The sequence below is a fragment of the Pongo abelii genome, chromosome 19 (assembly GCF_028885655.2).
Source record: "Pongo abelii isolate AG06213 chromosome 19, NHGRI_mPonAbe1-v2.0_pri, whole genome shotgun sequence".
Classification (NCBI taxonomy): Eukaryota; Metazoa; Chordata; class Mammalia; order Primates; family Hominidae; genus Pongo; species Pongo abelii.
Window position 1 is genome coordinate 6,022,354 of NC_072004.2, and position 17,029 is coordinate 6,039,382.

Consider the following 17,029-nt stretch of genomic DNA (forward strand, 5'->3'; position numbering starts at 1 on the left):
CAGTGTCCTCACCCGCCCCACGGGGCTCTCACCATGCCTCATCCATGCTCCTGCTGCTGCCCTCATTTTTGGGTATTGCAATTCACTTGTTTTTTTGGCCTTGTCTAACATTGTCTGCCTCACATACTGCTCTTTGGGGTTCTCTGGGATAGAGGCTGAATGTGCCTCATTCATTGGTAATATCCCACACTTAACACAAGCCTGGTTATTAACCTGTATTATATCTTCAAGGAATGTTACGGCTCAAACTTCTGTGGAGGCTACTGGGGCCCAGACCAGCATGCCCACAGATAAGATATCAATCAAAGCAGAAGCAAAATGTCAGGGGAGCTCCACAAAGACAGCCTGGATATATGCATAGAAGAAAAGGCAATGAAGAGTGGTACAAAGAGCCCCGGTCAGGGGAGTCAGGTGCTCTGGGTTTTAGTCTCAATTCTTCCAGGCTCTTTGTGGTATATAGGATGAGTCACTTTTTCTCACTGGGTCTCAGTATGCCCGTGCTGAACCTCAGGTTGTATGGAGGACTTCTGGACACTCCTGGCACCACCAGCCTGAGGATGAGACTCTGATCGGGTTGTCCAGGATGCTGCTGGGGCCGAGTTCGGTCAGTGACTCCCAGCAGAGCCCCACTGCCATTGCTGCAGACCTGCTGGATGCAGCCTGTGTGCTACACCCCAAGATATCCCCATCTCCTGGCTGAAGGAAGCAAAGAGGAGTGGTCAGGGTGAGAGCCGCTACAGCAGCCACGGCAGCAGCAACCACAGCAAACCAGGCACTGTTCTAAGCACTTTGCAGGCCCAGCTCCAAAAGGTGGGATGCTTGGAGGACTTTTCCAATGTGGCGTTTATGAAGCTGTTGGCCTGGGCCTCGCCCTAGAGGTTCTTTGTGCAGAAATAACACCCCAGACAAAGGGATTCTCTTTGCCTCTAATCTTGGCCCAGCACAAATTCTCAGGCCCTCTCTGGGCTGACAACCTTGCTTTCGAATTCACAGAGAAAATAGAAGCAACCAGACAAGCCTGGATCATCCCCTCTCCCTCCACAAATCTTCCGACTCACCTGCATCTATACCCACACTCTGAAAGACGTAAATTGGCCCATGTCCCTGTACCTGTGGCTGTGGCAGCCATGGTGCGCCCATGGGCAACAATGGTGGGAATGGAAGTTGAATCCTGAGAGATGCTGAGACAGTTAGTAAGATAATTTCTGGAATACACATGGCACAGAGCCTGAGCTGAGAGCTGGGTTATTGTAGGCATAATAACGCCCCAATAATAGTAGCCAGCACTCACTCATCACCGGTGCGCATCAGGCAATCTGTACATATAAAGAGGCAGAGCTCAGAGACAGTCAGTCCGCTGGCGAGCAGGTGACCAGTTATCTAACTCCAGAACCACCCACTTCAGCATCCCCCTAGACCTCTGCTAACTGAGAATGTTCTTCTCATTGGCACAAGGGCAGTGCCCACTGGTTTACTGAGTAGGACCCAGGTCTTCTGGCTCCCAATTCATCACTATTACCCCTATTAACCCATCACCCTTCTCTGCCTTTTTTCTTCTCAGTGCTCAAGTATCATTCACATCTCACCAAGCATTTGGGCATTCTCTTAGTGACTCAGTGACTAATGATTGTAACGTGACATGTTGTAAATTGTGGGGTGGTCTCAGGGTGGAAGACCAATCCCAGCGGGCCATCTCTGAGTGGGAAATCTCTGCAGGTGACTTGAACAGAGTAATTTACTGCCACCATGGGATGTCCAGCTGGATTGGATGCCTGTGAGTTACTTAGAAATGGAACCTCTAGCCCTTGCAATGGTTTCCCCGCTGCCTGGTTTCGTGGCCTGTGCAGTCCCCTCTCACATCACACCAGACTGGCGTGGGTGGCCAATAGAACATGTAAAAAGTAATGATATGTGGCTTCCAAACCTAGGTCATAAAAGACACTACTGCTTCCTTCTCCCTCCCTTGAATCACTCCCTCTGGGGGGCGTCAGTTACCGTATCGTGAGGACACTCTAGCAGCCATGTGGCACTGCTTGCGTGTACAGCAACGGAAGCCCCCTGCCAACACCCAGCACTGTCTCCATCCGCTCAGGTTGCTATCACAAAATACCATGGACTGGGCAGCTTATAAACAACAGAAATTTGGCCAGGTGCGGTGGCTCGCACCTGTAATCCCAGCACTTTGGGAGGCTGACGTGGGCGGATCACCTGAGGTCAGGAGTTTGAGACCAGCCTGGCCAATATGGTGAAACCCCATCTCTACTAAAAAATACAAAAATTAGCTGGGCGTGGTGGCGTGTGCCTGTAGTCCCAGCTACTCAGGAGGCTGAGACAGGAGAATCATTTGAATCCAGGAGGTAGAGGTTGCAGTGAGCTGAGATCGTGCCACTGCACAGCAGCCTGAGCAACAAAGAGTGAAACTCCATCAAAAAAAGATAAATAAATAAAAATAAAAAAATAAATAATTTTTAAAAACCCAGAAATGTATTTCTCACAGTTCTGAAGGCTGGAAGTCCAAGATCAAAGCCCCAGCAGGTGCAGTGTCTGGCCAGGGTCCACTTTCTGGTTCACAGACGACCATCTTTTCAATGCAACTTCATATACCAGAAGGGAAGAGGAGTCACTTTCTGGCCTCTTTTATGAGGGCATTAATCCCATTCATAAGGGTGAAGCCCTCCTGAGTCACCTCTCAAAGGCTCCACCTCCTAAAAACATCACCTTGAGGTGGTGGGTCTCAGTATCCCCGTGCTGAACCTCGGGCTGTGTGGAGGATTTCTGGACACTCCTGGCACCACCAGCCTGCGGTTGAGACTCTGATCGGGCTGTCCAGGCTGCTGCTGGGGCCGAGTCCAGTCAGTGAGGGTTAGGATTTCCTAACCCTAATCCTTGAGGGCCAGGATTTCAACCTATGAATTCGGGGGAGATACAAACATTTAGATCACAGCAAAGCACCGACTTGCCAACCATGTGAGTGAGTTACATCAAAGGCAGGGCCTCTGGCCCCAGTCAAGCCTCCAGATGACGGCAGCCCTGAGGAGACCCTGAGCCAGAACTGCACACCCAAGCTGTTCCCAAACCCCGACCCATAGAAACCGTGTTAGATCATAAAGTCTGATTGTTGTTTTAAGCCATTAACTTTGGTGTAATTTATTACATATAGTAGGCAACTAATGCAGTGAGATATCCTTCCACCTCACACCGCAGGATTCACTTTGTCAATAAACTTTGGTGGCATTTGTGTTCTGAAAAATTGCTCATCCAAACACATGCTTGCAAGAGTGACCATTTTCTTCCGCATCACCCTGTCCACAGGAAGAACCCTCATTCAGTGGCAGAGATCTGAAAGCACCACCTCAAAGGGCCATTTCCATGCCAAAGTAAGGCAAGTGACATACCAGTTGTGAAACGGGTGTCTGGATTCATCTCAGGTCTGTGGTTAAGCAACACCAAACCTTAATCCTCACAAAAATCTCTCTTTGTAGTGCAGATTAATAGAAGTGTAGCTAGACTATCTCAATGTGGGATGTAAGGACCACGTGCATCAGAAAGACTCGAGGGAAGAAGGAGAGGTTCGATGAGAATAAACATGATCAAACAAATTTGGAGGATCAGAGCTTCACTGTCTTTTCCAAGCCATGAGCTCCTTAGCAAGGGTAGACCCAGCTGGTGTCTGCATCCTCTGTAGTAGAAGAAACACATTAAAATCCGACCTGACTTTGGACTTGAGCTTTTGGGTGCTAGAACGTCTTCAGAAGAGCACCTGGGGGAGGTGATGCTGTCTCAAGTCCCTACCCTGTGTGAACTGGAGAAGCGGCTTCCAGGTACAGACAGCAAGACACTCTAGCCTCTGAGACCTCCCAGTCTTGGATTCCACACAGTGACACTCTAGCCTCTGAGACCGCCCAGTCTTGGATTCCACACAGTGACACTCTAGCCTCTGAGACCTCCCAGTCTTGGATCCCACACAGTGACACTCTAGCCTCTGGGACCTCCCAGTCTTGGATCCCACACAGTGACACTCTGGCCTCTGAGACCTCCCAGTCTTGGATCCGACACAGTTCTTCAGTTACCATACATTCATCAAACCACATGTTACATCTTGCCAACTAAAACAAGTGTATATCTTTAAGGAGAAGTTAATGCATATGTTTCAGATTCATCTTACATGGAAACTATCAAAATATTGTGCCTGAAGTCAAGTAACATCTAGAAAAGGCTTTTGGTAGTGCCAGGTTTTTATATGTCCCTTGATAGGACTGGGTTCTGGCCTTACTGCCTGCCAGAGTTTTACCAGTCAGTGCCAACGTCACCTCCTCCAGGAAGTCCCCCCAGCTGCCCCAGCTATCTGGAGCTGCCCCTCCTCAGAGCACAGGAGGCTCCTAATCAGGGCCATGGTGTATGGAACTGCTCCTGTTCCCACAGGTCCCAAACCTCCCCAGTCAGATTGTGAGCTACCCCAGGGTGAGCATCTCACACCCCCTCGCTGGATTCTGCCATCACACACCAGCCTGGGCTCACAGGTGTGTGTCGGGAGATGAGGTGGTGCTAGCAAGGCTAGACTGGGGGATGGGGAGGCAGGCAGGGCAGTGGCAACTGGGGCACTGACATATGGGAAGTTTGGTTTCTGAGTCCTCGGCTTCTTAGAATTGTCCTTTTCCTTAGGCACATTCTCAGGGGTGACACCAAGGCAGAGTCCAGCAGATAATCCTTGTGCCTCTCCTACTGAGCCAATTGAGTCTTTTAGAATAGGAGGAAGAACACTGACTCTAACCTGGCCACCCAATAGGCCCTGATGTCAGCTGCAGGCCTCAGTCACTGATAGAGGGGGGTCATGGCCTTAGATTAAGCCACTTCCTCCTCTACAGACAGAGGGCTGGCCCAGCCAAAGGCTAAAGCTGATATCAGCCTTAGACTGAGCCTCTAACAGAGTCCACAGCCTGTGCTTGGACCCCTGACCTGTGCCACAATTCAGTGTAATGACTTGGCACACCTCTCCCCACTGCTGGGGCAGCCAGGGGTGCATACGCCTCTCCCCAGGTCCTCATTTCCATTCCCTCAGCTGCTAATGAGTTAGGATCTGTCTAGTGTCTGAGCAACTCCCTGTCGGCACAGACCACATGAGTTAACTCTTCTACTTTAAGGATATGTGGAAAGCAAAAGATACCGTCTCAAACAAGAGATGTGTTCCTTCTCTTTGAAAGGCCACACTAGGTCATGCCCATCAAGCACAGCATCCTTGGTAAGACCTGGCCCTCATCACGGCTCTCTCTCCCAAAGCACCTTCCCTTCACTGTGTCTTCCCAGACCTCCTAGGCCCAGTGCCCAGCCTCCAGCAGCAAGCAGAAACGGACTCAGGGGCTGGTCCTCACTGATAAGATGGGCAGGGTTTGGAATTTTCCTCTCTTTGGCAACTCCTCCCAGCTTCTCTATGGGTTTCAGCCTTCCAGCTTCTGCTGACATAGATGGTGCTGCTCAGAATGGCCACTTCATCCTCTCTTCTGAGGCACCTTCCTGTTACTCGTGCAAAGCAAAAAGCCAGGGTCACTTCCTTAGTGACGAGGACCCACTGCCAGACCCAATGGTAGGGCAGCTACACAACTCTGCATATTCATAAAGGGCAATGCTGAGGTTCTGCGTGCACGTCTGTGTGGCTGTATCTGCTGGTCAAACACTGAAAGGAAGCCTGCACTGCAACAGCAAAATCAGGAGCATCAGGAGTGTAATGTCCATGCAAGAGAACACCTTCCAAAAGTCCTCGTGGGGGACAGAGAGAAAGACCTGGTGAGAGTTCCCGGGAGAAACCACAGGGTGAGAGGTCGGCGAAAGAACATTCTGGGGTGCTTCCTCAGCAAGGCTGCCCCTTTGGACACAGCCCCAGAGCATCAGGAAGTCAGCATCCTGTTTTGAAAGACTAGGGAAGACTCCTCTTGCAGAAAACATCATGCAACTCACTCCATACTCCAGAAAAGATACTTTGGTGACATCACAGATTCCCAGAAAGAGGATGGCACATGGGTCTCCTTTTTCCTGAGTAACTAGGGGAGTGGGGTGGGTAGAATATGCATGTTTACAATAGAAATATGTGGTCTATAGAAAACAAAAAAATAAATCAAGAAGGGCTTGTAACTATCACACAGAATCAACCCAGTCTTTTCTCTTCCACTTGTTCACAGTCAGCATCATATGCTCAAGAATGTTCTCTTCTGCTCTTTTCACTTTGTATCATGTCAGAATCATTTTCTGCCAGGGCCAGGCACGGTGGCTCATGCCTGTAATCCCAGCACTTTGGGAGGCCGAGGCAGGCAGATCACGAGATCAGGAGATCGAGACCACCATCCTGGCTAACCTGGTGAAACCCCATCTCCACTAAAAATACAAAACATCAGCCAGGTGTGGTGGTACACGTCTGTAGTCCCAGCTACTTGGGAGGCTGACGCAGGAGAATCGCTTGAACCTGGGAGGTGGAGATTGCAGTGAGCTGAGATCGTGCCACTGCACTCCAGCCTGGGCAACAGAATAAGACTCCATCTCAAAAAAAAAAAAAAAAAGAATCATTTTCTTCCATCATTAAATGCTCATTGAAGGTATCATTTTGAAGGGTACCTACTAACTCATGGGAATGTAGCTGGCTTTACTTTTTTCTTACTGATAAGCCTTTAAGTTTCTCTCCTCAAGATTTGCTCATATTCACAACTGAAATTAATCTTTGTATGTAAGTCTTTCTTTGCATCTCAGATTACTTTATTATCCAAATCTTGAAATTATTGATTATGAACCTATTAAGGCTTCTGACTCACATTTCTGAATTGTACTTCAAAATATTTGTGCCAATTTTTGCCCCTAACAAAAACAAATGAGATGCCCATCTCTCTGCAATCTCACCAGCACTGAGTATTTTCACTTTAAAATGTTAGCCACTGTGACAAGTAAAAGGGCAAATCTTATTTGGTTTGAATTTCCATGATTATTATTCAACCGTACGTGATAGGTTGATGAAGAGACAAAGAAAGTCTTGCCAATGAAGGTCAAAATATCAGATACGGTACTTTTTAAATTATTATTTGTATACCTTTAAGGAGTACAAGTATTAATACAAATTTGTTACATGGATTTATTGTGTAGTGGTGAAGTCTGGGCTTGTAGTGTACCCATCACCTGAATAACATGCATTATACCTTTTAAGTAATTTATCTTCCCTCACCCCCTATTTTCGTACCCTTCCAAGTTTCCAGTGTCTATTAGTCCACACTCTGTGTCCTCGTGTACACATTATTTTGCAGTCATTTAAAAGTCAGAACATGATTAGATTAAAAAATGTGGTACATACAGACAATGGAATTCTATTCACCCATAAAATAGAATGAAACCATGTCTCTTGCAGCTACAGGGCTTTTTTTTTTTAATTTTTATTTTTGTTTTTGAGACGGAGCCTTGCTCTGTTGCCCAGGCTGGAGTGCAGTGGCACGACCTCGGCTCGCCACAACCTCCGCCTCCTGGGTTCAAGTGACTCTCCTGCCTCAGCCTCCCAAGTAGCTGGGATTACAGGCACACGCCACCATGCCTGGCTAATTTTTGTATTTTTGGTAGGGTCAGAGTTTCACCATGTTGTTCAGGCTGGTCTCAAACCCCTGACCTCACGATCCACCCACCTCAGCCTCCCAAAGTGCTGGGATTACAGGCAAGAGCCACTGCACCTGGCCTACAGAGCTTTTTTTTTTTTTTTTTTCACCTGATAACTTTATTTTTATTTTGTCTATAGATATTTTATTTTATTTTAGAATTTCAACTTTTATTTTAGATTTGAGGGGTACACATGCAGGTTTGTTACATGGGTATATTGCGTGATGTTGAGGTTTGGGATACAAATGATCCCAGCACCCAGAGAGTGAGCATTGCACCCAAGAGGTGGTTTTTTAACCCTTGTCCCTCTCCCTCCCTGCCCCCTCTAGTAGTCCCCATTTTCTATTGACAGCATCTTTCCATGAGTGCCCAACGTTTAGCTCCTACTTATAAGTGAGAACATGCAGTAGTTGGGTTTTTGTTCCTGTATTAATTCACTTGGGATAATGGCCTCCTGCTGCATTCATGTTGCTGCAAAGAACATAACTTTGTTCTTTTTTATGACTGCATAGTACTCCATAGTGTATATGGACTACATTTTCTTTATCCAATCCACTGCTGATGGGCATCTAGGTTGATTCCATGTCTCTGCTATTGTGAATAGTGCTGCAATGAACATACAAGTGCATGTGTCTTTTTGGTAGAATGATTTATTTTCTTTCGGAGATACACCCAGTCATGGGATTGCTGGGTCAAATGGTAGTTCTGTTTTAAGTTACTTGAGACATCTCCAACCTGCTTTCCACAGAAGCTGAACTAACTTAAAAGCATAAACAAGATCGATAGTCCACTAGCTAGATTAACAAAGAAAAAAAAAAGAGAGAAGATCTCAATAAGCACAATCAGAAATGACAAAGGTAACATTACAGCTGATCCCACAGCAAGACAAAGACTCCTCAGAGACGACTATTAACATCTCTAAGAGCACAAACTAGAAAATGTAGAGGATATGGAAAAATTCCTGGAAACACACAACTTCCTGAGATTGAATCAGGAGAAATGGAAACCCTAAACAGACCAATATTGAGTTCTGAAATTGAATCAATAATAAAAAGCCAACCAACCCCCCCAAAAAAACGCAGACCAGAGGGAATAGCCAAATTCCACCAGACATACAAAGAAGAGCTGGTACCAATTCTACTAAAACTATCCAAAAAATCGAGGAGGAGGGACTCCACTCTAACTCATTCTACAAAATCAGCATCGCCGTGATACCAAAACCTGGCAAAGACACAACAAAAAAAGATAAAACTACAGGCCAATATCCCTGATGAACATAGACACAAAAATCTTCAACAAAATACTAGCCAACAGAATCTAGCAGCACATCAAAAAGTTAATTCACCACAATCAAGTAGGCTTCATTTGTAGGATGCAAGATTAGTTCAACATACACAAATCAATAAATGTGATTCACCACATAAACGGAATTAGAAACAAAGACCATATGATTATCTCAATACATGTGGAAAAAGCCTTCAATAGAATCCAACATCCATTCATGATAAAAAAAAAAAAACTCAACAAACCAAGCATTGAAGGAACCTATTATTATTATATAATAAAGTATTATCCATATGATAAAGTATTATCACAAAATAATAACAGCCATCTATGATAAATCCACAGCCAACATCATACCAAATGAGCCAAAGCAGAAAGCATTTCCCCAGAGAACTGGAACAAGACAAGGATGCCCACTCTTACCACTCCTATTTAATATAGTACTAGAAGTCCTAGCCAGAGCAATCAGGCAAGAGGAAGAAATAAAAGGCATCCAAATAGGAAAAAAAGAAATTAAACCGTCTCTGTTCACTGTTTATATGATTCTATGCCTGGAAAACCCTAAAGACTGCCAAAAGGCTCCTGGATCTGATAAAAATTTCAATAAAGTTTCAGGATACAAAATCAATGTAGAAAAATCAGTAGCCTTTCTATATACCAATGATATTCAAGCTACAAGCAAGATCAAGAATGCAATTCCATTTACAATAGCCACAAAAAAATAACTAGAAACACATCTAACCAAGAAAGTGAACTATCTCTATAAGGAGAACTACAAAACGCTGTTGAAAGAAATCATAGACGACACAAACAAATGGAAAAACATTCCATGCTCATGGATGGGAAGAATGAATACTGTTAAGATAGCCACACTGTCCAAAGCAATCTAAAGATTCAATGCTATTCCTATCAAACAACCAACATCATGTTTTACAGAACTAGAAAAAAATCTAAAATTCATATGGAACCAAAAAGAGCCTAAATGGCCAAAGCAATCTTAAGCAAAAAGAACAAAGCTGGAGGAAATCACACTACTTAACTTCAAACTATACCATAAGATTACAATAACCAGAACAGCAGTACTGGTACAAAAACAGACACATAGATCAATGGAACAGAATAGAGAACCCAGAAATAAAGCCACACACCTGGTAGCCATCTGATTTTCAACAAGGCTGACAAAAATAAGCAATGGGGAAAGGGTTCTCTATTCAATAAATGGTGCTGGGACAACTGGCTAGCCATATGCAGAAGAATGAAGCTGGACTCCTGTCTTTCACTACATACAAAAATTAACTCAAGATGGATTAAAGATTTAAATGTCAAGTTTAAACCTCAAACTGTAAGTTAAACCTCAAACTATAGTTAAAACTCAAACTATAAGAATCCTAGAAGAAAACCTAGGAAATACCATTCTGGACACTGGCCTTGGGAAAAAAATTATGACTAAGTCCTCAAAAGCAATTGCAACAACAAAAAAGTGGACCTAATTAAACTAAAGAGCTTCTTCACAGCTAAAGAAACTATCAACAGAGTAAACAGACACCCTATAGAATGGAAGAAAATATTTTCAAATTAGGCATCCAACAAAGGTCTAATATCCAGAATCCATAAGGAGCTTAAACAATTCAACAAGTGAAAACCAAACAACCCCATTAAAAAGTGGGCAAAAGACATGAACAGATACTTCTCAAAAGAAGACATATAAGCAACCAATAAGCATATGAAAAAATGTTCAACATCACTAGTCATCAGAGAAATACAAATCAAAACCACAATGAGCACCTGTACTTTGGGAAGCCGAGGCGGGCAGGCCACTTGAGGTCAGGAGTTCCAGACTAGCCTGGTGGTGACATGGCCAACATGGTGAAACCCCATTTCTACTAAAAATACAAAAAAAAAAAAAAATTAGCAGTGTATGGTGGTGCACACCTGTAATTCCAGCTGCTCCGGAGGTTGAGGCAGGAGAATCGCTTGGACCTGGGAGATGGAGGTTGCAGTGAGCCGAGATTATGCCACTGCACTCCAGCATGGGTAACAGAGTGAGACTCCATCTCATAAATAAATAAATAAATAAATAAATATGAAAACCCACAGTGAGATATCATCTCACATGAGTCAGAATGGCTATCATTTAAAAAGTCAAAATACAGTCCTTTTAAAGCTGGTTTGGAGGATATGCTTGGGATATGCTACAACCATGTGCTTCCATATTCTGAACCCCAAAATTAGAAATAGACACAGGCCACAGGCAAAGCTGAACATTACCAGGCCTCCTCTGCATGAAGCAGCAGTGCGGAATACACACACTCTGCAGCAGGTGGAGTTCAAAGAGGAAGCAGAAGGAGAAACTAAGTTAGGCGGCCCAGGTCCCAGTCCCAAAGGCACCAGCCAAATAATTCACTCCTCTTCTGGTAGAAGCAGTTAGAGGTTATGGTGAGGAGAGAAGTCAGGGGTGTTTAAAAGTAATTTTTCCTTATAGAACCTGGTAGAGGAAGGAGGAAGACGTGTTTATCCCTTATTCCATACTAATAAAGTCAGACTTTCTGCTTCTGTATGGACTGCTTGGGTTTGGAAAGAATTCGCAACGCCTGTCTTTGTTTCCTTTTTACCTTCATCCTTCCCCTTGGATTTTACCCTTCACATATATAGTTTGCAAAACTATGCCCTGGCTACTGGTCTCTATGACAGGTCAGGCACAAAAACAGCACGTTCAGACTGGGTAATTTGAGGACAATTTAATAAAGAGGCTATTTACAAAGATTTAGGCAAGGTGTAGGGAAGTAACAGGGAGAGAGTGCAGGACTCTGGAAGCAACACAGGGCTTGGAAGAGGAATATTACCACCCTGGGGTAGACATACCCTAAGGTGACCCACACTGAGTCTACCCTTGTGTAATCCCCTCCCCTTGAGTATGAGTGGGTTTTTAACCAGTAGAATATTTCAAGGGTGATGAGCTGTTACTCTCATGACCAGCTTACATTTTCAGGACTCTGTCTTAGCAAATTGAAAACAGTCTCTTGCGGGCCTTGAAAAGCAAACTGTCATGTGCTAACTGCCTAGAGATAGGGAGACGGCCATGTGGCAAAGAGCTTTGGGTGGCCTCTAGCACCAGGGGCAGTCTCTATCTAATAGCCAGGAAAAAAAAAAAAATAGGGCCCTCGGTCATGCAGCTACAAGGAAATGTATTCTTCCAATAGGCTGAATGAGCTGGAATGAACTTGGACGCTTTCCCCGTTCAAGCCTCCAGATGAGAATACAGCCTAGTGGACACCTTGATGGCAACCTTGTGTGATCCTGAGCAGAAGACCCAGTTAATACAATCTCATTATAAAAGAAAAAGAAAAGGCCGGGCGCAGTGGCTGATGCCTGTAATCCCAGCACTTTGGGAGGCTGAGGTGGGTGGATCACGAGGTCAGGAGTTGAAGACCAGCCTGACCAAGATGGTGAAACCCAGTCTCTACTAAAAATATGAAAATTAGCTAGGCATGGTGGCAGGCACCTGTAATCCCAGCTACTTGGGAGGCTGAGGCAGGACAGTCGCTTGAACCTGGGTGGCAGAGGTTGCAGTGAGGTGAGATCGTGCCACTGCACTCTAGCTCTTTATTTCTAAATGTGCCTACGTATGTGCATGTAAATAAAAAGTCATAGATGAACAGACATATAATGAGAATAGTGGTTACCTCCAAGGAGGGTCGTGGGCCTGGGATAGATGGTAAAGGTCTACTTACATGTTAACATCCTCGTTTAAATGTGTACAGTAACAATGTATTCATATATTATTTGTATAATTAGAATACTAACAATAATAACAAAAGACAAAGAAAAGATCATTTGCTCATTCATAATGTCATTCTCTGTTCACAACAGTGAACAGAGGCATTACTTATTTTTACTTTTCAAGTAAAGAAATGAGACCCAGAGAGGGGAAGAGGGTTGTACTTGTCGGTGGCCATGCTTGAGCCCATGGGGCCTCCACCAGCTCACACCATTCACTGTGCCTTTTAGGTGAGGATGGACTCCAGACCCTATAAGTGCCTTCCATGCTAGTGCTCAGACCCTGCATTTGTAGGCTCACAGCCCCTCTTACCCCCACTATTGACTGAATGTTTGTATCCTCCCAAAACTCATGTGTTGAAGCCCCATTCCCCACTGTGATGGTTTTAAGAGGTAGTGCCTTTGGGAGGTAATTAGTGCCCTTTTGAGCAGAGACACGAGATATGATTTCTCCCCCTTCTATGAGAGGACACAGCAAAAAGGTAACTGTGTGCAAACAAGGAAGAGAGCCCTCATCAGGAACCGAATTGGCCAACATCCTGATCTTGGACTTCCCAGCCTCCAGAACTGAGAGAAATAAATGTCTGTTGTTTGAAAGACCCAGCCTATGGCATGCTTGTTATGGCAGCCCAGATGGATTAAGGCACTCCCTCCAAGAAGCATCAGGCTCTCTACGCATATCCTGGGTCAGACCCCCTCTGAGTCACTGGCAGAAATCACAGCTAGACCAGTCTAGGGAACAAATGCCCTATTCATTGATGCTTCAGGCAAACTCAAAGGTGATGCAGATCGATCCTCTATGTGACAGATGAGGAAACTGAGGCTCATGGAAGGGAGGACCCAGACACTCTGCTCTGAGTAACCAGAGCCTGGCTTCTCCTGAGAGTGGTGTGTATGGCCATTTCTTGGAGGGAGATGCCACAGGGCCTCTCCTCCTGCAGCACATGAGCTACCTGGAGCACAAGATATGCACTGATGAAGAACAAGGCAGGCTGTGAGCACTGCCTAGGTGTGGAAAGGGAATCCAAGTGCGGGAACTTCCTCCCCTTCTTGAGGAGTCACCTGAGCCTCAGCTTACTCATATCCTAAGCTGCATCTCCAGGGCAGAGCCGAGCCTATGGGAATCTGGCCTGTGGGATTTTGTCTATTCTTATTTATTTTTAAGTGGCAGAATGCTGAAAAAAAAATGAAAATAAAGACTATACGACTGCAAGTTAATTCAATGAGTTACTTTTTAAAAATAAATATGTACAGAAAAAAATTCCTTGATCAGAATCTATAGCATGCAGTTACCCTGTCTGCTATGCAGGAAGCCACAGGACTCCCTGGCAAGAGGAGAGTGGGGGTATAGGCATCAGGGCAGGGGGCCCGCCTGGGTGTGACAGGCAGAATTTTTCCTGCAGCAGTGGAGTTATAAGACAGCAGCCACAGGTGTCTTCCCCACCTCCAGCTCATTCAGCCTCTGACTCAGTCACCCTGCAGCCCCCCTTCTTTCCCAGCTCGGCCTCGGGCTGTTGTATTTTGCGTCACTCATTTCTCTGTGGCGCCATCAGCCTTTATTGTTGAAAACGTCTGTATTTTGCTTTAATCAGAGCTCCTGTCAAGCACTGGCCCCCTCCTTTTGTACTTCATTGTCCTCAAGGGGAAAAAATTTATTACTAGCATCATTTTACACAAACCTCCCAGACTTGCTGGGATTCCACAATTCATGAAGCCACCAACTTGGTTTCTGCTCAGCACCAGGAGTCACAAAAGACAAAAGGAAAGAATGTCCACCTCTCCTCGAGCTGCTGCTACCAGTCCTGGTCAGCTACTGACTTCTGTGTGATCATCAGCCAGTTGCTGCCCCTCTCTGGGCATCAGGTTCATCACCTATGCAACCAGGGGGATAGAGATGGTTTCCAAAGATAATTTCATCCCATTCTGCTATAATTTTGATTCATAAGAGTAATTGGGGCTGGGCGCAGTGGCTCACACCTGTAATCCTAGCACTTTGGGAGGTCAAGGCTGGTGGATCACTTGCGCTCAGGAATTTGAGACCAGCCTGGGCAACATGTCAAAACCCCATCTCTACTAAAAATACAAAAAAAATTAGCTGGGCATCATGGCATGCGCCTGTGGTCCCAGCTACTTGGGGGATTGAGGTGGAAGTATTGCTTGAGCCCTTGAACCCAGCAGGTTGGGGCTGCAGTGAGCTGAGATCACACCACTGCACCCCAGCCTGGGTGACAAAGTGAGTCCCTGCCTCAAAAAAAAAAAAATAGTAATTGGAATTACCCAGACCTGTGCATCAGGTCTCTCGGCCTCTGGTCATTGTTATCCCTAATGCTCACTGGACTTTCTGTATTTTTTTTTTTTTTTTGAGACAGAGTCTCATTTTGTCGCCCAGGCTGGAGTGCAGTGGCGCCATCTTGGCTCACTGCAAGCTCTGCCTCCCGGGTTCACGCCATTCTCCTGCCTCAGCCTCCCGAGTAGCTGGGACTACAGGCGCCCGTCCACCACGCCCGGCTAATTTTTTGTATTTTTAGTAGAGACGGGGTTTCACCGTGTTAGCCAGGATGGTCTCCATCTCCTGATCTCGTGATCCACCCACCTCTGCCTCCCAAAGTGCTGGGATTACAGGCGTGAGCCACCACGCCCAGCCCTGACTGGACTTTCTTATTGAGTATCTGAGCATCACATTCCCCAACTTTAAACTTCTATGTCTTCTCACTTCCTGGTCTGACACCCCAAGGCCTTCATAGCTTAGCTTCAACTTCCTCTTCCTGCCATTTCTCCTGTCCCCATCACCCCATCCCATCACTGCCACCAGCAAGATTACATTTTTAAAAATTTTATTTTATTTTATTTTTCTATGTTTAATTTTTTTTTTTTTATTATACTTTAAGTTCTAGGGTACATGACTTGGAAGACTATATTTTAAGTTTTCTTCATGCCTCTTTGATTTCGCACATGCTGTTCCTGCTGCCTGGAGTGACTTTTCCCTCTCTTTCATTTGTCTATCTGACTCTTTTGCCTTCAAAACCCAGTTCAAACACCAAAGTCTTGAGAAAATGCCAGGTGAAATCAGTCTGTGCCTCCACTGGGCTCCCCTGGCCCCTGCACACCCCCCAAGCCCAGCACGGCCCACTGTTCTCAGCACAGGTCCTGGCATGGACAGCATACAGATGCCAGTTGGCTGCATGTGGGGACACACGGGGAGGGCCAGAACTCACCTAAACAGGGCTGGTGGACTCGTCTTAACTGTGGCACAGTGGGAAGAATGCAGTTTTGGAGATGTTTGTGTCAGGGTTCAAATGCTGGTGCTGTCACTCTCGGGGGGTGTGCACTAAGGCAAGTCACTTAACTGCACTGTAAAATGCAATGTAAAATGGTAATTATTAGGGTTACGTTGCAAGGTCACTGTGAGAAATAGAATTATGTGATGTCTAGCACACACTGAATGGTAGGTATTCAATAAATAGTAGTTATAGGGCCTACTTATCATTGTTTGTCTGTCTGCCTATCCATCCAGCTATCCATCCATCCATCCATCCATCCATCCATCCATCCACCCACCCATCCATCCATCCATCCATCCATCCATCCATCCATCCATCCATCCAATACTTATTGAGTGTTTTCCACGTGCTGGGCATAGTGCTAGGCTGGAGATGTGGTAATGAGTATTCAGGACAAGCTAGGACTCCCCCTCCTGCTCTGATATTTGAAGTGGCCTTAGTTTCCTTCTCACATCTCCCAGTGCCACCTGACCTGGTGCTGCTCAAAGCTAGTGGGATGAAACTCTGGCCTGGCTCAGGCCACCCAGAGAAGGAGCATCATTTCCCTCTGCACCTGCCTGCCTGGTGCATGTGGGCCTGGACTGCCCTGAGGTGGGCCTCAGAGATGGGAAAGAGGCTCAAGATGGTGCTGTGCAGGGCCTGAGCCACTCAGAGACATTTCTGCAGCAGACTTCATGGGCCTGCCATGCTGGCCGCCACTTACCTGGCCATACCCCAACCCTTCCTCCAACTCCTCACTCCTATCCAGCTGATCTATTCACTCTTCCACCTGCGCTCCCAGAGGGCTGTTGTGAGGACTAAATGAATTGATGTAGGTAAAGTTCTAGAACTTTCCTGGCATGCAGTGGGCACTGCAGAAGCATTCAGGTCCACCATTCTATCATCAAATACTCAAGACGACTCATGCAGGGGCATCAGTGCCCTCAGTTCACAGTCGTGGAAACAGGCTGAGAGGCAGAATGAGGGTCGCCCAAGGACAATGTCTGGGAAGAGGCAAGAGAGACTGGAAGCCAATTTGGACTGCAGTGAAGGGCTGAGGTTGGGCTCTTTCAATAAAAACATGTTAT

General features: G+C 45.8%; 1 long non-coding RNA gene across 1 annotated transcript; it reads right to left on the reverse strand.

Moving 5' to 3' along the window:
• Positions 1-203: 203 nt before the first annotated feature.
• On the reverse strand, positions 204-16,729 carry LOC129051194 (uncharacterized). The gene is made up of 4 exons (XR_008515268.2): positions 16,666-16,729; positions 15,897-16,032; positions 2,496-2,906; positions 204-696 (listed from the first exon to the last, which is right to left on the reverse strand). It is a non-coding gene; the product is annotated as an uncharacterized LOC129051194 (long non-coding RNA).
• Between the last annotated feature and the right edge of the window lie 300 nt (positions 16,730-17,029).